The sequence below is a fragment of the Leguminivora glycinivorella genome, chromosome 2 (genome assembly GCF_023078275.1).
Source record: "Leguminivora glycinivorella isolate SPB_JAAS2020 chromosome 2, LegGlyc_1.1, whole genome shotgun sequence".
Classification (NCBI taxonomy): Eukaryota; Metazoa; Arthropoda; class Insecta; order Lepidoptera; family Tortricidae; genus Leguminivora; species Leguminivora glycinivorella.
Window position 1 is genome coordinate 7,837,110 of NC_062972.1, and position 26,155 is coordinate 7,863,264.

The following is a 26,155-nucleotide window of genomic DNA, read 5'->3' on the forward strand; positions in this document are numbered from 1 at the left end:
TATATATTATATACAGGGTGGTTCAAACCTTGACGTCAAAAAAAGTTTTTTAGATGTCTCACATCATGAGCTACATATTGGGACCTACTCGTGACTAATGTAAATTTGGCTTTGGCTTAACTGAACATTTACACATAGGATTTCGATCATCGTGTGTGGTGTACATAATTGGTTAACGAAGTGGTTTTTCTAATGAAGAAAATGAATATAACATGTGGGATTTCAAGCCGTAAACACAGTAAACATGGCGGCAAAATACTTTTCACCACACCAACTGGTAATGGCTTTCTTTGCTATTCGAAAACAGATAGCAAAATTGCATTTTATCCACAAGGGGGCAAAGTAATTTCATACAAATTTTAACTCGATGTCTTAATCTGGCTGCTAGATTTTAGCTATAAATAATAATTTTGAATCATAAATATTGAATAAATTGATGGATTTCATTTATTTTGATGTTTTATATAGTCAGTATTTTGTTCGTGTTGGTATGGTGAAAAATTTTGTGTTTCACTCGGTGGCAAAGTTTGTTTAACCTTCGTGCCTTGATACCCTCGCAACGCTCAAGATTCCACTTTTTGAACCACTCGCTACGCTCGAGGTTCAATATTGGAATCTTTCGCTTGCTCTGGTATCAATTTTGGCACGTGCGGATAAACAACTACTTTGCCCCCTTGTAAAACAAATAACTATTATGTATTTTAGCAGCGTTTCTTCTTTTTAAGTCTTTATGTGAAATTCTTACGAAGTTAAATCTATGTCAGGTATATCATACTATATTTCCTTTATGGAAATTTGACCCCTACAAAACAAAATAATTATACATTCATACATTCCTTTCAAGAATTCAAAGCACCAGAATAACTTAATCTGCAAATTTCAAAGGAAAATTATACAGCCATTTTTAATACTTTACTACATACTGTAGCTAGTTATTTCGTGCCGGCATCGAGTGACGTGCACGGAAGCGAGGGCGGGAAACAGGACGCCTGTTTACCTAGTACCTACTGCATCGCAATACATGGCTTGTGAAATAGGAATTTGGTAGGTGCCTAAATAGACTGCCTAGGAAATAACAGGCTTGGTAATATTAGATAATAGTTAGGAAGACAGAAGGATTAATATCTTGGTTACATTAATGTAGATTTTAGCTAGTTAATTGTGATTCGGCGTAGTGTAGGACGGCCTCAGGCAAGGTGGAGCAACGATTTGCGCAGGATGGTTGGCAGCAGCTGGATGCGAGCAGCCCAAGATCGGAAACGGTGGCGTGAAATTGGGGAGGCCTATGTCCAGGAGTGGACTGCGATAGGCTGATGATGATGATGATGATGATGAATTGTGATTCCATAAATATATAAGTTGACTAGCGACTGTAGGATATGGGTTAAATTGTGGCGTAGGCGAGAAGGCTGGCAACCTGTCACTGCAATGTCACAATTTGGATTTCTTTCAAAAGGGGTCTTTTTGCCAAGTGTGGTACTGAAACTTAGTAGTTCATGTGCTCTGTCTACTCCTTTATGGGGTACGTAGGTACGCCTGTAGAGGCGTGATTATGTATGTATGTATGTATATAAATATATAAAACGCTATTTAAGCTTTTAGTTTCATGAGAAATATTTTAACTTTTGGACAGTGATCTGTCGTTTACTCGTAAAGTCAGTCAAATATGTTGCATATTACAAATACATTATTAAATATGTTATTTTTATATCTTTGTATAAACTGCACGTCAAACAATTTAGACATTTACCATATTGGGAACATGATTTTTTGGTAACTTCAGAACCATTTCTGTTACGGTGAAAAGTGTTGGTCTAAAAGTAGACTCGCTCAATTTTTAACCCCCGACGCAAAAACGACAGGGTGTTATAAATTTGACGTGTCTGTCTGTGTGTGTGTCTATCTGTCTGTCTGTATGTTTGTCTGTCTGTCTGTCTATCTGTTTGTCTGTCTGTCTGTGTGTCTGTCTGTGGCATCGTAGCTCCCGAAGGGACGACCCGATTTCGATTTAGTTTTTTTTGTTTGAAAGCTGAGTTAGTCGGGAGTGTTCTTAGCAATGTCTCATAAAAATCGGTCCACTATGTCGCGGTCGCGGTCGGGGGTTTTTTCAAAATTTTAATTTTGTGGTTATCAATACGACTTTAGGGTCGGTTGCGCTAAACCATCCGTCACCGAATTTAGCGATAAAAGTTTTGTACTTATTGCAATTTCCATAGACTTCTGCTATGTGACGATGACGTGGCTGTTACCTAACTGTGGTTGATGCAACAAGCCCGCCAAGACAAAATGGCGTATAAGCATGATGGTCGCGCGATAAATGATAAAACATCAGGCCGTCCCTAACGAACTTACCTGTACAAATAGTGCGATACGGGATGGGACGGCCCAAGAACCTTATATGTATACATACTGGACATTTCGTGCCGACCAATGAGTTGAAGCCAGGTTCATTCACCTTTACTCCTATGTTCTATCTCATTCCAACACTGTGATGTATTGCCAGATAAGTTAATAAAAAAAACGTATAAAACATTCTTCAATCAAATTGACTTACTTTTCTTTGTATTATACAAAAAAAAACTCAATCAAAAACCTTATTTCTCCGGTATTTACCTCCTGCGTACTATGGGAACACTAATAATAAAAAAATATGCCCGATATGTCAGAATTGTCAAAATTCATTCACCGATTCAGAGATTTATTTTGCAAAATAAACGTTTTTCGACGATTTACTTAAGTTCTGAGCTATTTATTGCATAGAGAACCATTGTGGAAGTAAATGGAAACCGAAATCCGACGTAAAATTGTACAAGTAAGTACTTAATTTTACCAAAATGTTCATAAACCTCACTGGCAATAAATTTTCTTCTATTTTGCTTGTAATCTTGGTTAGTTCTTATCATTATATTGTTTTCATTGTCTCAAATTATATCAAAATTCCCACGAATAGGTTTAGAACGATAAATATGACCTTTAAGGCTGCTTTCAAAAAAAACGTCAAAAGAATGTAAAATTGATAGTTTTAGTCGGTGAAATACTACACTTTCCCTTATCCAATAGATTTATTTAATTCAAGTTCCAGTTAGAGCATCTTATTATCTTGATTTTTATAAGACTGGATTTTTGAAAACTAACTCACTAAATTAATTATGAATTTTTCTCTAATGCACGTTTAGAAAAACGCACATATAGAGCTGAATCAGTCGATCTTATTTGTAAAATTTGGACAATTTTGAATATTAAAACGGGTAAATTTATAATTCGTATATCCTGTACCACAATCATTTCAGACTAGATTTTTATTTTAAGTTTTTGAAAAAGAGTAAACTAGCCTAAGGCGAATTCAATTTTTTTCAGAAATTACCTAAAATTAAGTGACAATTTCTTTGAAAATCTACATCACATCGAAGTAAGTTTTATACTAAATTAATCTGCAACGTTTACTTAAATTGTTGTTATGCCTTAGTGAATATAAATTGCTATTATTGATTTTTGCCAATTTTTTGAAAACGAGCCTTCACCGGTACAATTATTACCACTTTTGGACATTTTCTCATATTTTGTTATAGTATGAATTTTTTGAAACGAACGTTTCTAAACAAAGGCATTGTTCCTTTTGTGTTGAGCGGGAGCTTCTGTTTAGGCACGTGCTAAGACAACAAGTTAGTTTAAAAAGCAACTGTATCCTGATAATTGTAAGGTTCAAATCTGTGCAGTAGCAAATTTGAGATAGATTGTTTTGGAAATGTGAAGCGATAGACCACACCGGTATAGTTGCAAGTACACAGCGCTTCTAATACATACTTTGATACTTGGTGGTGGTGGTGTAAGTAATGAAACACGTAGGTATATCACTGTTATTTTTTATTAATGATTTTGTTAACAATCAACAATTATATATAGCAATATATAAATAATTAATTACATAAATATTAGGTACAAGTCTTGATATATAAAATAACATAAATAACTAAACAAACCGTAATTTAAATTATTAGGAATGTTTGTCTAACAATTAGGAATATAAAAAAATCAATAAAAAAAATTAAATTGTAATAACTACAGTAAAAACAAATAAAATAAATACTTTAGTTACATACAATAAATCTAAATTTCAAAGTATAAATAATACAGTACGAAAAAAATGTGTATGTCTATAGACTTGTACCTAATATTTATGTAATTAATTATTTATATATTGCTATATACAATTGTTGATTGTTAACAAAATCATTAATAAAAAATAACAGTGATATACCTACGTGTTTCATTACTTACACCACCACCACCAAGTATCAAAGTATTAGAAGCGCTGTGTACTTGCAACTATACCGGTGTGGTCTATCGCTTCACATTTCCAAAACAATCTATCTCAAATTTGCTCCTGCACAGATTTGAACCTTACAATTATCAGGATACAGTTGCTTTTTAAATTAACTTGTTGTCTTAGCACGTGCCTAAACAGAAGCTCTTGCTCAACACAAAAGGAACAATGCCTTTGTTTAGAAACGTTCGTTTCAAAAAATTCATACTATATACCAAGTAGAAAAAGTCCTATAATGTGATATATATTTATAAACTACTCGCAAAGCCCTTTAATTTGATACCACACACAGTATGATCGAGCGCTCGGTTGCGATTTCACTATTTTTAACACGAAAGCCCTCTTAAAGAAAAATAAACCTATGTGTGGTTTTACGACTAGGGTGACCAATCTTTTTTCTTGCATGGTATTTACTCTTATTGAATGGAGCTAAATCTATCAACTTGGTACGGTTTCTATGTTCATAGTTCATATCACAGTATAATAATAGTAATACCAACTTTATATAATTTATGTCTTTACAATTAACATGAATAATATTAAACTTTTCAGTGTTCCAAAAGATGAAGGAAGGAGGCAGCATTGGCTGTCGATTGTACCTATAAAAGGAAATGTTTCAGAGCGTTCGACAATTTGCAGATTTGCACTTTAAGCCTGAAGATTATGACACAGAAAGAAATTTTAAAAATCAGTCCAGTAACGACGGATATATCGTGGCATAAACATTAAATTGAGATACATATATACATGCGAAGAGAATTGAAATACGTACGAATTGAGAACCACCTTCCTTGAGATTTGGGGCGGCGCTTAAAAATAAAGATACTGTTTTAAAACGTCCTAGTATTTCATTATTTCCCCATTGACAAATACTTCCTTATATTTTTGTGGCTATTCCCACTAGTTACCACCAAGTTTTTACCTGTCCTAACTACTGGGATTTCCCCCACATTGTTAATTGCCACACCGGGGTTGATAGCTACTGGGATTAGTTTTCCCAGTAGTTACTACCAAAATATTATTGTGATGGTTTAAAGTGACCAAAACACTAAAATATATATTCCATTGCATGCTTTAATAAACACAGGTGTCAGTTAGTAAAAGACAAATACTTATGTAACTCCGTATAGACAGATAAAGTCTAAGAAAAAAACGTACCTCAAAACCATACAGAAAAAGGTACGGTGAGCTAGATGGCGATACACCTTTGGGGTACGCTCAGCTAGATGGCGCTAATATTAATATTTGACATTTTAACACATATCAATATCATATCAAGCTGAGAATATTGTTAAAACGGAGGTTCAAAGGTTTTAAGCCTGTGTCGAGAGATGTAATACGTCAAATTCCGCGGGATATCCCTAATGTATGCTTAATCATGGACACCCTAAAGAAAGAGATGCAAGACCGGCGTGACGTAATTCAAGGTCAAATTTTCTGGCTTCAAAGTAATGTTCGGCGTGCAACATCCAGTATGTATATAAGATTCTTGGGACGGCCTGATGTTTTATCAATTATCGCGCGACCATAGTTTCCTGCCAGTAATAGGTAACTTGTAATTGCTCATAAGCAAAGGTGCACGTTACTAATTTCCCATACTAATTGACACTGTATCGCGAATCTGGAATCGTCCGGACATTCCGCGCACGCGCTGATCCCACATACTGATAGGCTGATAAAGTCTTTCCGTTTGTTTTCTTAGCTCATGTCAGAATTTAGGAGCAATGTTAAAGGTGCACGGCGCACATGTCGATCCAAAATTCCAAACGCTTTGAAAAATATGTACCAAAAAGCGCCAAGAAACAAAATCTGGTTCTATAGTTGTCGAGAGAACGTATACATATTATATGTTATGTATACCACCAAGTGGTTTTATGAAAAGGTTGTATGAAACTGATATAGGGCAGTTATTCAATGATATAGTATAAATGAAGGGTCTGCTATGGCACATAGATATGATATAATTTCTGCATATTTTTTGTATAAGTTTTGGTGACGTGCAATTTGGTGTCATAAAGTCCTCTAAAGGGATACATTCGTCTTTGTACTTCACTTCTCATTAATGTTATTTTTAATGAATTTTCATCACATCTGCTGTTTAAAGGGCTCATTGCGTCTACGTGTATGTACTGAAGAATAATGTAATATTTTATTACCAATGGAGTAATGGATTTAGTTTTAAAAACTAATACAATCCGTACAATACTTCAGGCAAAGGATGTTTCAATCAGCCAAGGATTTTTTTGCACTACTAAAATTTGATTATTAAGCTATAAAAAATATACGGTATGAAAAGTGAAATTTATTTATGTTTTACTATTATTTCAGTTTGTTTTAATAAATAGTTATAATTTTCAATCTGGCAGGAAATTGTGATGGCCATCTCAATTTGCGCTTGACCGCGTTGCCATAGCAACAGCCAGTACAACACCGCCATTCTTTGAAAGTTTTGCCTGATGATTTTTTTTCTCTGTTTTCCTCTCAAATGTGATGAAAAATATTATGTGGTATAACTCAGGAGCTCAGAATTTTGTAGACTCGTCCAGCCTGTCCAGCGTCTCTCTCCAGCCTGCGGATGTCGCGAGTTATTAACACTAGTCCCCCTTACCCCCTTGTTGCACAATATACTATTATATACAATAAAGAGTTATTTATTACCTACTTACTACTAATTACTATACTACTGGTAAGATTCACATGCCATTATACAGTGCTGGTTTATACCGACTTATTTTACTTTATGTAGAAGCTTTTATCAATCCATTATCATATATCTTTTATATTTATGCTAAAACCATTAGAATTCATAGTTTCTTTATTCTATGTGCAATGTTTACCAAGTGTTGTATTTATTTAAATACGGTGGTAGTATTTTTTTTTTATTATCATGCATTATTTAAATGGCTAATAATTCATTATTTACTGAAAAATGTATGTGCAACGGAAGATTTACCGTTAGAAAGATAAAATGTTTTCTACTGAGTTACGAACATAAATTAAATACCTCTCATATACCTCATTTAAAAAAAAATGAAAACACTTTTTTAGTCAATAAATCGGCGATACAAAAAACAAATACCATACAGAGATACATTTATCCGCGGGAAAGAATAAATTAGTGTTTTGTATATATTTGTAAAGCGATTCCATTACTAATGAGTCATTAGGCATTTATTAACGGACGCGCTGACATCGATCGCTTTTAGCGATAAGCCGGCCACTTCCTACCTATTTATTTTTGTCCCTGGTATGGTCACAATTATTCTACGGCAGCAGGTGAACATGTTATTAGATAGTACTTTTAATTTCTATATTGATTAGAATACTAGTTTTACCTACTCGTATATTCGCAAGGTAAAGTGCGTTTAAAAAACCGGCCAAGAGCGTGTCGGGCCACGCTCAGTGTAGGGTTACGTAGTTTTTCGTATTTTTCTCAAAAACTACTGAACCTATCAAGTTCAAAACAATTTTCCTAGAAAGTCTTTATAAAGTTCTACTTTTATGATTTTTTTAATATTTTTTAAACACATGGTTCAAAAATTAGAGGGGGGGACGCACTTTTTTTTCCTTTAGGAGCAATTATTTCCAAAAATATTAATATAATCAAAAAACAATCTTAGTAAACCCTTATTCATTTTTAAATACCTATCCAACAATATATCACACGTTGGGGTTGGAATGAAAAAAAAATATCAGCCCCCACTTTACATGTAGGGGGGGGGGTACCCTAATAAAACATTTCTTTCTATTTTTTATTTTTGCACTTTGTTGGCGTGATTGATATACATATTGGTACCAAATTTCATGACTACGGAACCCTAAAAAAATAAGTAAAAAGTTTTTGATTAAAACCATTTGACATACCTATAGCCTGATAATTTAATACCTATTAAAAATTAATTCTTAAAGGTCTTAATTGCATATTGTAAATATTAATTTCCCTACTTTAAGGGGCCGGAATATAAATTGTACCTACCTATATCAACAAATAGAAAACTAATCAAGTGTGTTTTACTTAAAAGCTCAATTGGTATATTTAAATAAATAGGTAAGTTTTATAAATTACCCTATATAATTTTTTAATCATTAGCCATTGAAAGTCTAAGTGATGCAATTTGTAAACACGCCTAGATAAAATTAACTGACTCAAACAATAATTCCAAGCAACCCCAAGCAGAACCATGTAACTCTTAATAGCGAATTCCGTTCGGTTCGATCGGTCTTATTTCGTAGGCATTAAATCCACTAATACATTTTCCCAGTGTCGACAACGGCAAAAATCAGGGCCAGCCGCGCCCTGCATAGCAAGCAGTCTCGAAAATTTCTTTACTTACTTATACAGCTTTGCACAGTTTCTTGGATTGCGGGGATCTGAAATCGGTGCTTTTTGGGGAATGTATGTGAAAGAAAAAGCGTGTGAGGGTTGGATTGTTTTTGAAAGGGTTAGAAAGTGCTCGGAAGTGAAACAGGCAAAGTTCGGTAATTGTGTGGATTTGGTTGGATGAAAAGCAAATGTGTGCTTGAAGATATCGGTATTTCTTTTTGTTATCTATGTAGTTATTTTAAAAATGCCAGGAATGACGGATGGGGTGGACTTACATAATGTATTGTAGTAACGTTCCATATAAAATAAGAATTTAATTATTCTTTTTCATATTTACACAAAAGATAGGTACCTATCATAAAGTATAACTACAGCAATAAAATTAGCAATTTGTTTTTGTTTAAATTAAAATTATACAAGTTTCATTGAATTTATAACAGTAATAAATGAATAAACTATTGTGCTCATGTTATTAAAACTTAATATTTTAATTATTGATATATGACCAGTGACTTTTATTATCAAATTAGGAAATTAAATCACGTTAATTGTTGAAGTAAACTCCAACTGGTCATGGATAATATCAAATAATTTTAGTTTCCAGTTTTCACCCAGTTTTTGGCTAGCGTAAAAAAATATGCCTCCAAAAACCCGCGGTAACTAGGTATGTACATACATCTAACTAAACCATGCTTGCTAAACTAGTAATAGCAAATAAAGCTGTAACTTGTCTGTTTAAGTAGTTCTAAGTGGTTACATTATATTTAAAGTGTTGCATAGTTATCTCGGCACAAGCATTCCTCCGTCAGTCACGCGAGCGTCCTATTCGTCTACAACTCTACATACCTACTAGATACATGACTTCATTACCTATGAGACAATCTTGTCTACAGCGATAAATATACTTGGCGCTTATTTGCAAAGTACATTGCAACGTGAGAGGAAAAGTAAGATCCATAGAAAGTCTTGTATGAATACCAAAATAAAAAGCTGTTAGAAAAAAAAACACGTTTATTTTACATTTCAGCTATAAACGCCATTCAATTGTGTAAATAAATCCTACATTTTATTTTTTCATCAAACGATCGTTTCTACAATGTTGATATTATTACGTTAAAACTTCATAGATTAACGCAGGGCAATTAAATTCATAATATATGTATTTTAATTTCATCCTATGTAAAATTATTGCAATAAAGAAATGATAAGATAAACCTATACTCTGTATCTTCAGGTAAGTATTTAAATAAATGGAAGCAAAATCTACCCTCAAAAACCTTATCCCAATTGAGGTTCAATGACAACAGTAAACTATCAAATAAGAAGGTTAAAGACAGGCCGCTCAGTGACAGATCAACTTGCCTTTTGATTTTGGTTGGTTAGCGGACAAATATTTTAACTATCTGAAAATGTACACGTTCTTTTAAATACCTAATTGTACCTCCCATCTTACCTTTCTTCCCCAAAACTTTCATAAAAATCGTTCATACTAACAAGCGTGCAGTAAAAGTCCATAGCTCAGACAGGGATTCCCTCGGCAGCCGGCAGCCCATTAAATCCCGCTTTACGACGCACTTACGGCCGCGCGCCGTTTACACAGCCGTAACTGACCTTAATTGGCATATTGAGATTATAACAGTGTAATTGCTTGTTTTACGGCCCTTTTAAAGATCACAGACGTTTAGAGCAATTGATTTCCGTTTTGCACTTTCTAACGCTTTATCTTAAGATTTATAAATGATTCCAAACACGAATAGGGTTTTTTGTCAGATGCGGCACATTTTTTTGTAATTACGTACTTACATAAAGTAGCAAGACAGGAAGCAAATACATTTTTGGTAGGTCGTATTATGTCTTTATTCCTTAAAATTTCCATAACTCCTAGCAGGCTTGTAGTTATGTATGACATCATACCTCAATTTACGTCGCACTTACGGCCGCGCGCCTTTTACACAGCCGTAACTGACCTTAATTGGCATATTAAGATTATAACTGTGTAATTGCTTGTTTTACGGGCCTTTTAAAGAATCACAGACGTTTAGAGCAATATGATTTCTGTTTTGCAATTTCTAATGCAAGATGTATAAGTGATTTCTGGCTAAACACTGGTTTAAAAACTTTTTTTAGACGGAACTTTATTTCATGTACTTATCTTCTAGATAGTAGGCCAATTCATAATAATTAATAACATATTATATGGCGTAGGGATGTGAATGGCGTAGGGATGTGACGACCCCATCGCCCATTGGTTTTACCAGTGCAATCAGTCAACACAGGGCAGCTTGTGGCGAGCTGTTGGGGAACAGCGACCCCACGTACCCGAGTGCTCCTGGGGAGTTCTGTTACCCGTAAGGCGGGTGGGTGGGACAGTACTCTCTACCTCTGGCTTGCCTTGGCTTGCCGTCCAGAGTGGAGTCGTTAGGGCTACATGCCCCAGGGGTGGAAGTGAAAATTTGCATAAGACGCGAGTTGGTACAGTGGCTTAACAGCCACTGGGCAGAAAGCGGTGTACACCTCTCGACACCCTTGAGTTCTCACACCGGTGTTGCCCTTGAGCCATCTTGGATGTCGCTTTTTGTGGGGGCCCATCTTGTGGGGACGAGTCACCGTCTGCCGGAAATAAAATTGGATACCGTTTTATTAGGCAGGCGTCCGGTTTTTTATCCATAGCCCAGTATTTAGTCCATCACTTTCATCAAAATAGACCAGTTCATTTTAGATTCCATTAACTCTCAAATAGTCCTTACACCCTGGCGGGTGTTGCCGCTGCGTGTGTCCCATGATACGGGCAAGGACAACATCCGCTCGGTGTACCCCTTACATTTCATTAAAGTGTCGAAAGGGCCTCTACGTGTTGGCTTCGGCCCCGCGCACGCCTCCCAAAGGTCCGGAATACCATTGTTCCGTGATGGGAAAGACATACAAATAACATATTGTACACGACGCACTTACGGCCGCGCGCCGTTAGTTACACAGTCGTAAGTTCGTAACTGACCTTAATTGGCATATTGAGATTATAACAGTATATTTTTTTTTTTATATATTTTAAATTTAATGTTCAGTGGATTACGATTCATTACAACCAGTTTGCAGTATAATTGCTTGTTTTACAGCACTTTTAAAGATTACAGACGTTTAGAGACTTACATGCAAATGATTTTCGTTTTTCACTTTCTAACGTAGGTAAGAGCCTTCAAACACGACACACACTTTTTCAAAACACTTTTTTGTGCAGCCGCGACATTATTTTGTGTAATACATAATTATGTACGAGTATGTTGTCTAGGGAGGCCAATTTAAACTATCATTTGATTTTTTTTTGATGCAAGAAACGAGAGCTTAACGCACGACAGCGGCCACTTTAGAACGCACTTCTAGTGCATCCTTTACACAATCGTAACTGACCTTAATTTAGCATATTAATATTATAAAATTGCTCATTTTACAGGTCTTATAAAGGTTACAAACGTTTGAAGCGATTTTTTTAGCACATTCTAAATCTCGCAGCATTTATAAAATTATTTTGTAAGCTTATTGTCGCTTAAACTTTTATAGAAACTATTTTATTTTCTTTTATTGTAATGTATAAAGTCAAAGCCGTCTAGCTACAGCTGTTGCAGATTATAATTATCATCCGTTAAGTAGGTGACAAAGGCTGTTTGACTTCTCACTATTTTTCAAACTGCTGGTAATTCTGAAATGAACCACATAATTGTTGACTATAAATGTAAAAAAATATACATAAATACTTGCAACATAAAGATAAATACGATATGAAATTGCCAGCAGTGAAAATTACACCCTACCTTAAGTTACCTTGCTTATTAAGTGGGACTTGGCCTGTAATTTCCACGATGGCCGCTCGACAAGATGCTTTCGTGCTTCATTATTAAACACTTCTGATGCCGACGACTTGTCGTAAACTATTAACACGATCATGATCGTTTGACACACGAACGACACTCGATCGAGGTTATTACTGTCTCGATTACAAGCTGATCATTAAATGTGATAGTACGTTTATTGTAGTAAAGTAGGTACTTAGGTATGCCAAATTGAAAAAAACAGAGGCGGACCATGCTAAATCTGTGTGTAGCAATAGCAGTGTCATCTTAAATTGAAAATATTATGAAATAAGTAGTCAGTTATATTGTAACGAAGAAATTAATATAAATAAAAATGTTTAATTACTTCGTTTAAATTTTGTTTTGACAAATTCAGGTAGATGAATCTGATATTGACAGAATTCATAGGTAAAAACGCTCGTTCCAAAATTATTTTCTAGCTTCCCAAAACAAAACACGGTTGGCCCGTTACAAATCACCGAACGACAGCAACTAATTCGCAAATCCTAAAAAACGCATCAGCCAGAAAACAACGCAACTGTAAATCCAAAACAATATTTCAATTGCAGTCCACTATTTCCATATTTGTGAACGCTCGTGCAATATCACTTTCATGTTTTTCGGCTGGCGGGCGTAAATTCGAAACGCCTGATTCTGGCGTAGACCAGTATTTTAATTACTCGTTTCAAGAATGATTTATGTCATGCCCAGGCACAAATAGCACTAGCTGCCGTTGCGGTTAAGTTTTTTACTCGTTTTAAAGTGTGAATATGTAATGTTTTTTGGTAAGTATGTACATCTGAATTAAAAGTTGAAACGTATTGCTTTTTGTTTTTAGGCGTTTTAATTACTGACTTACTACTCGTTCATTCATCTTTTTGGTTCGTATTTAGAATATTTCTTATCTACTTACACACTTTGAATTCATTTTTTTTTTATCTAAATGTAAATATAACAACTTTGAAATTACAATCATATCAACATCTTCCACTACTAAACCATAACATCTTTCACCAGCGACCCAATATAAAAGGTGTCTTTATAAATAGTATCGTACAAGCTATAAAAGTTTCGAAAGTGTATTAAAATTGAAACATTTATGAGGCTTAGACACGATCGAACAGGAAATCTGACATAAAAGCAGGCCACGGCTGTGATCAAATGTATGGAAATCATGACATGTGGCCGCACCAGTTTGACGGGGTAGGTAGGTGGCGGTAGATTTGATTTATTTAATTAGGGTATGGTGTGGCGAATTTTATTGAGATTTATTAATTAAGGAGTGTGTGGCCGACATTCATATTTTTACCTGCAAATTGTTATCTTAATTCAATTGCCGTTATTGTTTCGTTTTAAGATAACACACATATTTTGCATTATACGTATATAATGGTTTAGACACTTTTATGTCGTTATGTAAGTACCTACAAAATAGTAATAGAGAGATAGAGAGAGAGAGAGGGAGAGAGAGATTTATAAATTAGTAATATTGTCCAATGCCAGTCGTAAATTACCTAATTGATAAAATAATCATGTTTCACCACTTAGAATATATTTTGGAAAACGTAGTCCTTCAAAAACCAAAAGCAATGACTATTTAATATCCAAAAAAATTACATAGCATAACAGGTAAACTAAAGCACTATGTAATTTAAAACTAGTTATGCTCATATATTATCATAGTCCGTTACATATCATACAATAGCCTAACTATATGGAATTAGAGCAACTTAAACTTCTAAGAAGCTCCGCTTTAGTATTTCATATCAGCAGATTTCTCTTTTGGGTCGAAAAAAAAGAATAAGACTCGCTTTCTACGGCCACCCCGGCAAGTTAAAAAAAAAAACAATTTGGAGCATTCACGAAATATCGTGAACAAAAAGGCATTGCGCAAGACTACCATTCACTGGCATTGTGGTTGTTACTTCGTACCGTTTTGGGATCGCAAAGGCACCGTTAGACTATAAAAAGACGTAGTTGACCATAAAAAAATCTTTGTCTATGGACAAACGCCCAATATGATTTAGGGTCTCTTAAAAATGTGCTAAAAAGATGTAAATTGATTTACAATGTTCTTTTCTGTTATGAACAATTAGTCCGCAAAAGATGGAATACATTTTGTTTGAAGAATAAAAACGCTTTTAAAATTAACCACAGATGTAAAACGATAACCAATTAGTATGAGTTGGTAATACAGCATTCTGTGTTGCTGATGTTAAACCGGCTTGTCTTATTTAAATATTCTTTGTGAGCAATCAATGTAACAAGGTAAAAAAGCCTAATTGCTTTAAAATAGAAGAGTTACGAGCGTTATCTAAAACTGTTTCGTGTCAAAAGTCATTGTTTATTTTGTAGTCGAGATAAGGTCGTATTATTTTCTATTTTTTCTGTGGGTCTAGAGAGATTCCCATGGACTTTGAATGCCTCTAATGAAACATTAAGCTGCAAATTAGGTAATGTGTATGTGAGAATTCAAATTTGTATGCATTTTCTTAGTTCGGAGCCATGCGGCGTTGTCGCCGTTTTATAGCGTAGCTTTTATATTTATAGTCGTTCGGTAAGAAAACATTGCTTCCGCCTGTCATGGAAAACTCGTAAAATTTTAGTTAACTTGTTATGTTAATCTTGGTAGTTGGGAATTAAATTCGGAACGGATCTTTGTATATACCTATACCTCTTGTTGCAGAATTCTAAATTAAACTATATTAATCAAAGTTTCGACGCTGTAAGCAACAGTGCTGTCCCTGCTAAGTTTCATTTGAGAAACAATTGCGTTCGATTCGATCGGCATTCGTTCGTTCTATATTTAAATCGTTAGGCGCGGGATAAACAATTTGAGAATTGCGCGGGGCGAGGTGTTGTCGCGTCGCGGCGTGATTTAGCGTCGCTCGAGGACTTAAATCATATTTGTCTCGTCTTCGGGAACCGGAATACTGCACTCCCTGCTGATATGAGGGAATCACTGATGATATTTATGATTTGTTACGCTTTGTTTTGATGCGAGCGAATTGGCGTGAGTAATGTGCTTATGCGACTATTACTCACTTTTGTTTAAAAGTTCCATAATATAGGCAATGCCGGTCATGCAGGTATTTTTATTGAATTTTTTTTTCTTTTTTATAATGTTTATATTTACACTTTGGAAGGGTGTTTACTTACCTTAAATATGTCTCGGCAGTTTGCGTTATGAACAGTAGGTAACCGATCTCGATTAAGCTTAAACTACAATCACATTGAATTCATACAAAACAGACCCTGTATTAATTCGTATTCTAAAATCTCTACCGTGCTGCTAATTTTATGTTACATTATTTTGTACTTTATAATAAAAATACTAATTTACAAGACTTTTGTACTACAAAAAATAATTATAAATAAAAAAAGCACTGAAAACACTTGTCTATATAGTGGTCCAGGTAGGAGAATGATTTGTCGAATTTATTCAGTTTTGTCACGGCCACCCCGTGGCGCTCGACTAGACTTTCGGTAGTCGCGTAGTCGCGCGTGCGTTTGTCGCGTGCGGGCGGAGAGTCGCGCGTGGCGTCATGGCGCGGTCGCGACTGGGCGGGCGGCGCGTCGGCCGCCGGGCGCGCACTGCCGCGCTGGCCGCCCCCGCCCCGCCCGCCCTACAATGATTAAAAATTCTTCCAACTTTGTTGGGGCCTTAACGGTTTCTTTAGGTATTGGATAAGTGTTAAACTATTCGAATATCTTTAGAGACGTTCAAGTGCTTAGGTATTTTATTGGTATTTCTAGATACAATCGGTACTTATATGAGAACTTGCTCTTAGTACTAATCCTTTTTACATGTTTTCTGAGGTATGGATAGCGTGGATAGATGTGAAGTGAATTATCAATAAAAGTTTGAAAAGTTACTCGACGGTATAGTAGGGTATATAAGTGTATATTTTGTGATATGAGATACTCAATTAGTGCAGAAATAGTATAATCTCAGAGGAGTCTAATGCACTGGTATGAGATTACATGTGATTGAGGCAATAAATCTAACCCAGTTCTTCGTTCTAGGAACCGACGGGAATCGTACACTAATAACCATCAACGTTATGTTGTATTTAATAGGACATATTCATTGGAATTATAACATAATACTTTGTAACATAATAATTTGCACTGCAATTATTAAAGTAATTTATGATGTGTAAGTTGCACATATTATGGTCCGACTAGCTTTTGATAATTGATTTAAAAATAAGAAAAGTTTTAGTTTTGGTATAGGAATTTAAGTTTTGAATACCTACTACTCGTGGTTTTAATTTTACTGAATAAGGAGTTAGGAATCAATCAATCAGGTCGGGTATTAGCTACGTTATTTTTAATTTTTAGGAAGGTAGTTACATATTTTTTACATCTGTTGACTTAAATTCTTTTTAACACATAAATATTTATCAAGCGTTACAAGAATGTGGATAACTTTCTAAAAATACAACTAAATTATTCACCACCTTTTTATCTACACCTTTAAACTTCATTAGCATTTAGTAAGCCGTTTATAAAACCGACAAAATCACGATAAGCGACGCTGAAAGGTGACTGATCGAAACTTTTGTTTCAGCTACCGAAACTACCGAAAACTACCAAAGCTACCGAAAGTAAAAACTACTAAATGTTGGGAATGCGTGGCGCCCGATTGCCCCCACGACTTAAGTGCTGGTCGGATTATAAATGACCGCTATGTATAGTCCGGACCAGCCGGCGTACCATGCTTCCAATTTTATCACTTATCCACGTGGATAAGACATCTGTTACTCTCACACTGACATACTTGCCAAAGCGTGATAGAAGTCTTATCCACGTGGATAAGTGATAAAATTAGAAGCATGATACGCCGGCTGCACGAGACTTGTTAGGCATCGTAGTTACTATATCATTAGTCACTGTAACTTGTACCTACCTACTATTGTATTATATCATGTGCTTTTTGTCGTTATTTAAGTCTTTTTTGAGACGATAAATAAAGTAATATGTAATAATACAAAAATCGTAACAGTCAAACTAAAATATGCAAATTACATTAAAATTCCAACCTACTTTTAAAACTCTCTTACTGTAGAATTTCCAAATATACATTTACTGCTATTACAATAGATATATAACATAACATTAATATGAATAACTATAAAACGCTATTTAGGTACCTACATGCATTAATATGTACTTGACGTGTTATCGCAGTTTTTATTGTTCTCAATTTCTAATACACTTTTCTGATCGGGCTTCTTTTTAATCTAATTCAAAGTGCTTAAAATATATTGTTCATGCAAAATTTTCTATACCTAAAACATCAAAAACATAATACCTAACACATTTTCTACAAGTCCGCACTACACATACGCCCTAGCCATACACAAAAGGCCCCTCTGTCCCGAACCGCTGTAAGGGCCACCGAGGCCCCAAAACCCACCGCCCTTTCGTCGCTAGGCCCCTAGGCCCCACGCTACCGTGACGACCCACAAATATAATTTGGCCATCCCCCTGCCTACTCATCGGCGATGCAGGCATTAATATGCGTTAAAAGTTTGCATGTTCGAGATCTTGCGGGGGGATGGAATACTTGGATGGATGTTTACTATTAATGTATTGATCTATTTAGAATTCTACGTGAATTATAATATGAATTTTACTCATATAACCTTACAAATATAAATAAAGTACAACAATTTTTCAAGATTCAAAAAATAATTATTAATAGGTAAGTAATTTGAAGTAATGTCCAGCTGATACATTTCGACTTTATTTTTTATTTGACCAACTTATGTTCCTGTAGACTAAAATAATTATATTACCTAGTCCCTATTTAGTCCTAGGCAGTAGCAAAAAGCAGCAGCAAAAAATTGCTCTTTTACTTTTTATTATTGTAGTAAAATAGAAGTATTACCCGGCTGATTGATTATTCAACTTTATTTGTGTGTTCCTGTACAAGACGCAATATTTAGATCATTTATAAAAGAAGTAACAGATTATTAAGCTACACTAAATTCAATACGCAGCATGCAAAATGCAAAACCAAACAAATGAACGCAGGCGACCCACACATACAAAAACAAAACAGGAACAAAATATGATAGTCATAGAGCGAACACTGCACAACCGTCACCGGACGCTGTTCGCAAAATCGCGACACACTTTTTAATTTATTTCGTCCACAAAAAGCTATTTTGCTTTATTTTCATTTCAACGGAGACTTGCGCTGTAGCGGGATCTCTCTATTTTTATTTATTCCGTGCTACGGTTTTTTCTCTTTTTCAATTTTGCTCGATCGACACGGGACGGGGCGGAACGTCGGATCTCATTTTAAATTGAATTCGTCTTTGCATTTTTCTTTGTGTCTAATTGGTGTTATTTGCATGTTGCTATTGTTCCGGATTGTTCCGCTACGGCAAGAAGAATCCATATTAATATTATACTTAAATGGGAAAGTATGTGTCTGTTTGTTTGTCCGTCGTTCACGGCAAAACGGAGCGATTAATTGAAGTCATTTTTAAGGTGTAGATAGTATAAGGAATGGAGAGTGACATGTGCTACTTTTTGTCTTTTTCTAACCCCTTACTTCCCTAAAATGGTGGGTGGAAGTATACATGGAGTCTTCTGCAATTTTAGAATTTAACGCGAGCAAAGCCGCGGTAAAAACCTAGTCCGACTATAAATAAAGAACGGAGTAATCGATACAGTTGCGTGATATCTGGGACTTAAGGTAGCTCGAAGGCTTTTTGCAAATTAGTTTCTTTCTTTCAATTGTAATAAGAGTTTTTTCTACTTCCGAGTGACGCGATAAAGCGCTACCCTAATTGCTTTTCATACACCTACTGTGCACCTGCAACACCATGATTATAATTAAGTAGGTACATTATGAACATAGGTTGAAGCAACAACATATAAAACCGATATTTTAGGACAGACGGAGAATATTTTTTTAGAACAATCATATAATAGGTAAATTAATTATTTTTATTTATAGTCAAAGTAATATATTTCCCAAATGTTTTTTTAATACTAGGTAGTGTGTGTAAGAAGGTAAACATAGAAGCGGTAATCATAAATTTCTAGCCAATCGCGAAATTAGTATCAAGGCATACCTAAATGGAAACGATATTCGGGCACCTATTTCTATGTCTAACTGTCGCTCGATCGACATTCCATTTAAAATTGACACAATCGAATAGATTGCACTAGAAGCGTTGTCAGGGCGAATCAAAAGGGCGATACACCGTGGGAGTGGGGATGTATTCAATTCGACTGCCCCTTTATATGTATTAATGCTTAAGGGTGCTTGAACAAGAAATAGATTGTCGGAGGAAAGTTTTGCTTTGAATGCACATAGTTCGTCAAAATGAATTAGGTTTGAAAACCAGTATTATGGTTAGGTAATAGTTGATAGTAATTAAATGACATATTTGTTTTGTTTTATGACATTTTGGTTTTCTATATTAAGAAAATTAATATTAATTTCTTATACAGTGCCGTTCACAAGTCCAATTATAGTTATTTGTTATACAAGGGGGCAAAGTTGTATTTTAACGCCGAGTGTGGAATTGAAAAACGAGCAAGTGAAAGGATTCTATAGTTGAACCACGAGCGAAGCGAGTGGTTCGAGAATAGAATCCTGAACTTGCGAGTTTTTTAACACACGAGAAGTAAAATACATTTGCACCAGAGTGTAACACAAAACTTTTCCCCTCACTATAGCGAGGAAACTACAACGCAAAAAAATGCGTTTGTCACTGCTTCCAGTAGTTCCACAGGTGGTAAATCATCTTTATTACTAGATTCACCTATTTTTATCGATTTTAAAGCAATTAATTTGACTTTAATCAAGGTCAAATTACTTTACCCACTAGTGGATAAAATGCGTTTTTACCCGCTGGTATTAAAGGACAAAACACGTGTTTCCGAGCTAGTGAGGGGAAAATATATTAAAGCCTTCAAGAAAAATAAAAAAGTATTGCTATCCTTGGGCTACGGTAATTGCTTACTGTTAGGATTTGTCAGCTCATTTACCACCTATATCAGAAACAAAAAACATTTCCAACCAAGACACATATTTTTACAAACTACAGTTTCACTATCGCCTCCCACATTCGAAGTAAACCTCAATCGCCCCACAATATTCGATACACCGCAACAGTCATTGATAGCGACTGCGATCGCTAATGAATATGTATGCAGGCAGGTGCGCCAACATGATTAACTGGGTGCCGCGCTCGATTTTCGTTCGATAGTTTTATCGATTGGATTTTATCGAGCGCTTTGATAATACGCCTTTGTTTTCTTTTTGCGATAGTGTTTAGTGTTTTAACAAGTAACTTATTTTTCGTTTTGTATTAAAGTGTTTGTATCTAACATTTTAATTAAAAATAAAATTGATTATTTACCAATCATGAATTGAATTATTATAGTACGAAAAATATGCATTTATTAGATTAGATCGTTTAAAAAATCTGCATAATTACATTTCTTAATCCTGATTACAGCTAATGATTCAATTTAGCTTATTACTATAAATAGCCATTTAGGTACTCTTAATAAGCTAAATAATAACTTAATAAAGTAACAATTATCAGTCAATTTGTTTATAAGTGAGAGAAAAATTGTCTGTCATTATGAACGACCGCAGGCCTCGTTTACTGGTTTATGCTACTGTCTTATTTAAACTTTATCTTATCTTATCTTATCTTTGAGCAATGGTTTGATTGGGCTTGCAATATAGCGAACACTGAATTGGATTAAATTACTATATTACACCTAGATCAATAGAATGCTATATAGCGGCTATGTGCGGCGGTGTAGCCGGTGTAGGTAGGTAGAAAGAAGGTCCTATTTAATAGATTACGCTTAGGTTAGGTTTACATGTTAAAATAACAATTTTCTTTGTAGAATTACTTATCTACATCAAGACCAATAACATAAATAAAATCATATATATTTTTTATACATATTGAAATCATTTTCGTTGAATGTAAGTTGATGTAACTGTCAATGTGTGGCGACCAATCAAACTTGAACACATTTTTAGGGTTCCGTAGTCAACTAGGAACCCTTATAGTTTCGCCATGTCTGTCTGTCCGTCCGTCCGTCCGTCCGTCCTTCCGTCCGTCCGTCCGTCCGTCCGTCCGTCCGTCCGTCCGTCCGTCCGCGGATAATCTCAGTAACTGTTAGCACTAGAAAGCTGAAATTTGGTACCAATATGTATTTCAATCACGCCGACAAAGTGAAAAAATAAAAAATGGAAAGAAATGTTTTATTAGGGTACCCCCCCTACATGTAAAGTGGGGGCTAATATTTTTTTTCATTCCAACCCCAACGTGTGATATATTGTTGGATAGGTATTTAAAAATGAATAAGGGTTTGCTAAGATAGTTTTTTGATAATATTAGTATTTTCGGAAATAATCGCTCCTAAAGGAAAAAAAAGTGCGCCCCCCCCTCTAACTTTTGAACCGTATGTTTAAAAAATATGAAAAAAATCACAAAAGTAGAACTTTATAAAACTTTCTAGGAAAATTATTTTGAACTTGATAGGTTCAGTGTTTTTGGAAAAATACGGAAAACTACGGAACCCTCAAGCGTGGCCCGACACGCTCACATTTTTTATCCATTACCTTCTGACGTCACAATCACACAGATCAAACTCACTGCTGCAAACACCCTCCCGCCTTTCGCGGCTCAAAAACTGTTACACATTAAGTTATATTGCATGTGGTCTGATTAATATGTATCAGAAGCTTAATGGTTACTAATTAGATCAATCTGCTTGTTCAATTTACTTTGAGATAGCGAAAGACTTGTTCGAGTGAAGACACGTGATTATTTTGAGTTTGCTTTAAAAATTTATGACTCGTTTAATTTATAACCGGTGTAATCTTGGTGTGTACAATTATGTTTTATTGTGGTTTTTTCCGTTAAATTATGCTGTGTACATCCATCATCTCAGCTTATGAATAAATTTGGTACTGCCACTGAGTTTCACTCAATTTTAGAAATAATATCCGCGGAACGAACAACGTGCATTAAACAACGTCCTAAATCCTAGATGCAATTGTTTTATTTTTGAATTTAGAACCCTTTATAACGCATTAAAAATTCAAAAAAAATTGGAATATAATATATGTAGAATTTGTTCAAGAGGAGTGATGGGATTATAGTACCTAGTACACTCTAAAAAATGAAGACCAACTAAGAGCAGTTTTCTCTTAGTTGACGTTAAGTTAATCACTACAATTACGATCTTATATAATTCAAATAAAGCTGATTACTAAAAACAACAAGGGAATGTACGATTGAACTAATTACTTAGGTGTTTTGTTATTCCTAACCATTGTACACCTTGAATCAATTATTAACTTGTTAGCCATAACTATGTAACATAGGTTGATTCAATCCTTAGTTGAACTTACTAAGGTAATTCAGTTAGCATAATTATTTTTCATGGAATTATTGAACAAGATCTTAATCGATTCAGTTACGTTGCAAAAGTAAGAGCAATCAAAATTACCTTATTTCATTTGTCTAAGATCTTATCAGGCTCGTATGGAATCACGATGCTTGACTACGACTATCAAAATATTGATAGGAGCAACCAAATTTTTTTTAGAGTGTAAATAAAAAAAAGGATTTTTTCTTCTATAAACCACTGTTTAAATCTATCAATGATCTAAGAACAAGTTTTAAAAAACATCTTATTGATACAATAAACAAAAAACATATCACAGTTAAGATCTCCTCAATAAAATTTAAGGTCCCGCTAGACGTGATAAAATACGGCGTTATAAACCCAGCATGCGCCGTGCGAAATCATCTATGGGAACAGCTCATTAGGTATGTAAACAGCTCAGATACATTTAAATCGATAGATAACAAATTTAATATACCAGTTTAGGAATGGATTCATTCTCATGCTACGGAATATTGAATCTTACGATTATTAAGTAGGATTATATGTAGTTATTTAGATTGACAATGAGAAACATAAAAACGTAACTTAATTTTCAGAGATAATCTCTGTACTGTCATGATATAGGTTTCAAATGAGCAGATGAATTGGCTGATGGTAAGAAATCATAGTCATCTATGGACGGATGAAATAGTGCAGATTATTGAGCGAGAAAATGGGAATACACTGTTTTTCTTGAAGATTGATCATTTCGGCCCGGAAATAGTGCAAACGGATAGTCCATTCCACTATTTAGCGTTTGCTTTATTCCACTCCACAGAGAGATATTTTCAATGTAGGTACTTTCCTAGGTAGCTAATACCTAAGTATCAGCGCGATCATGATTTTGAAAATTTCGCGACCCGAACTCTAACATTTTTGTTAAAGAAGCGTGTCCATCCGATATTTGCGCACACTTGTTTAGCTATTCCAAGTCATCTGACGGTCCATTTTATCGCTTAATACTCTAAAATGAGATAAAAACTAAACGAATTATCTAGATTTTTACATACGATTAGCTAACAAATTTTAATTTTTACTTCTAGAATAGACCAGTTTATGAATGCCGTTCTCACGACACGTGCAACCAAACTATAACTGAATGTCCTAGACATATAATTTGAATAAAAGTGTAACCGGTTCATTGAGAAATGGCGACGGACGAAATTGGTCACTAGACGGTCGAGATTATTATTCATTGAAATCGTTAAGCAGTTATAGAGCCGCTGGAATTGAATATTAACATCAAAAATTATGAAGATATTTATATATTCACTTTGTTAGGTCGATCTAAAAGTATACAAAAAAGGCGTCATTCACACAAAGATACATCTTTGACAGTTGCATATAATATAGCACGTCACTTGATGTATGGACTCGCGCGACAAGGCAAGTTGTGGTCTGGACTAAAGGCAAACCAAACCATTAGTGAGAGAAGACCACATGTTAATGTCGATGAAATTTAACCTATATAGTTCAGAAACACAAATGATATATGAACTTTGATATCTTCTCGAGGCTGAGGCGTAAGGTTAGATAAGAGCCGGCGTAGCTTTATTTGACGTTCATGTGCATTGTAATATGCCCTTTGAAAAATAAATGTTTAATTTTCATTTATTTTTTTTATACTAAACCTGTCTAGTTCAGAAAGTTTTATCTTTCTTACCGTTTACTTCCCTAATGAGTAGATTGGCTGTTATCATTAAATAACTTAAAGTTTCCCTTCGCTAAAGCATTCTAATGAAACTTATCTAACTAACGTTTCCGCATTTTATTTAAATTCGTATCGTTTTCCCAAACTGACATTTGGTTGCTTATTTCTGATTTTTCGACCAGGAATGTTCAAATAGACTGAGATTTACGTTCAGCGGGTGCTATTTCCGTCGACGGTCCAAGATTTATACGAATTTGAAACAAGCCAGGACAAGTCGAAGGGAAATTTTAATTGAATTATTAACTCATTTCGAGATGAGTAAGTCAGTTTCGGAGTCGAATTACGAAATCTCGGAAAGTGATAGCTACGATGTTGCCAATTCGGTCTTCAGTGTTTTTTAACGGTAGTGATTTAACAATTACAAACAAGATGTACCTACAGGGTACAGAGGCACGAATAGAATGACATGAACTCCAATAAAATGTATCCCTTTTCTACTAAATATTCCTTTCAACAATCGCATGACGCATCATTGATTCATTTCACACCTGCAGGACAGGGCAATTGAACTCTCAACAAACATTACGAACAAGTAGGTACTTAAAGTGTGTGCATGTTTAAACAATTATAATTTGCTTTTACCACAAGCACCTCATACTTGATATCTATGTTCTACAAAGATAAGATATTGTTCATTGGCACATCTCAGTCCCTGAAATATACAGCTTAAAAAATAACTGATTAAAGATAACGGCAGCCAACATTCTAGTATAGAGTAGGTACATAAGATACTCCGTTTTGCTTTCAGTGAGTACTTTACCTACTACTCGAGAATCGCCGAGACTCCGCCGAACAGACGTAGCTGACGTGCCCTCTTTCTTCTTTTTGGCACACCGAGCAAAACTAACCGGGAAAGGATCCTGCTCACTTTTACTTTGTTCTCGAGGGATAATTATATAGTTTACTTCTCACTGCCCGTAGTGTCCGTAGTGTACAAATAATTAATTATAAAAATAAATGACAGCGAAAATTACGATCTCACGTAGAGATGGGCGCTGACGGGTAAATACCGGGAAAATACCCATATCTACCCAATCTACCCGGTATTTACCCGTATCTACCCAAATGAGCGGGTATAAAAAATAATCTATGAAATTAAAGATTATTCTTAATTTACATGACTGAAATATATTTTTCTACTAAAATAAATATATATATTTGACTAACTAATATTAAAATGTTAACAGAGATTCCAAATATTCCATATATCATGTGTAATTTACCACATTCAATTAAAAAGTTGTATTCTCCTGATGTTTTAGGCCCACTAAGTATGTATAACTTACTTAACTTAAACATGGTGGACAGACAAATTCAAATTCATTAGCCAATGAGGTCACAGCTTTGCAAAACGCCAGGTAGTTGCATCCGTATTTAAAGGGTGCAATAAGTCACTTGACCGGTCAGTTACTTTTTTTTATTTTTATTTATGGGATACTTATACTTTAGTTTGTACTAAGTTAAACAAGCGCCACGTCCATGTGTGATTTTAATTAACACTT

General features: G+C 34.9%; 1 protein-coding gene across 5 annotated transcripts in view; it reads right to left on the minus strand.

Moving 5' to 3' along the window:
• Positions 1-26,155, minus strand: part of LOC125236104 (homeotic protein antennapedia) — a 253,715-nt gene that overhangs the window by 81,546 nt on the left and 146,014 nt on the right. The window contains exon 1 of one of the 5 annotated variants that reach the window (XM_048142824.1): positions 15,653-16,039. The exons of the other annotated variants lie outside the window; for them this stretch is intronic. The gene's annotated coding sequence lies outside the window, so the exon portion shown is untranslated. Of the gene's footprint in view, positions 1-15,652; positions 16,040-26,155 lie in introns of those variants that run through there. 5 annotated transcript variants of the gene reach the window in all.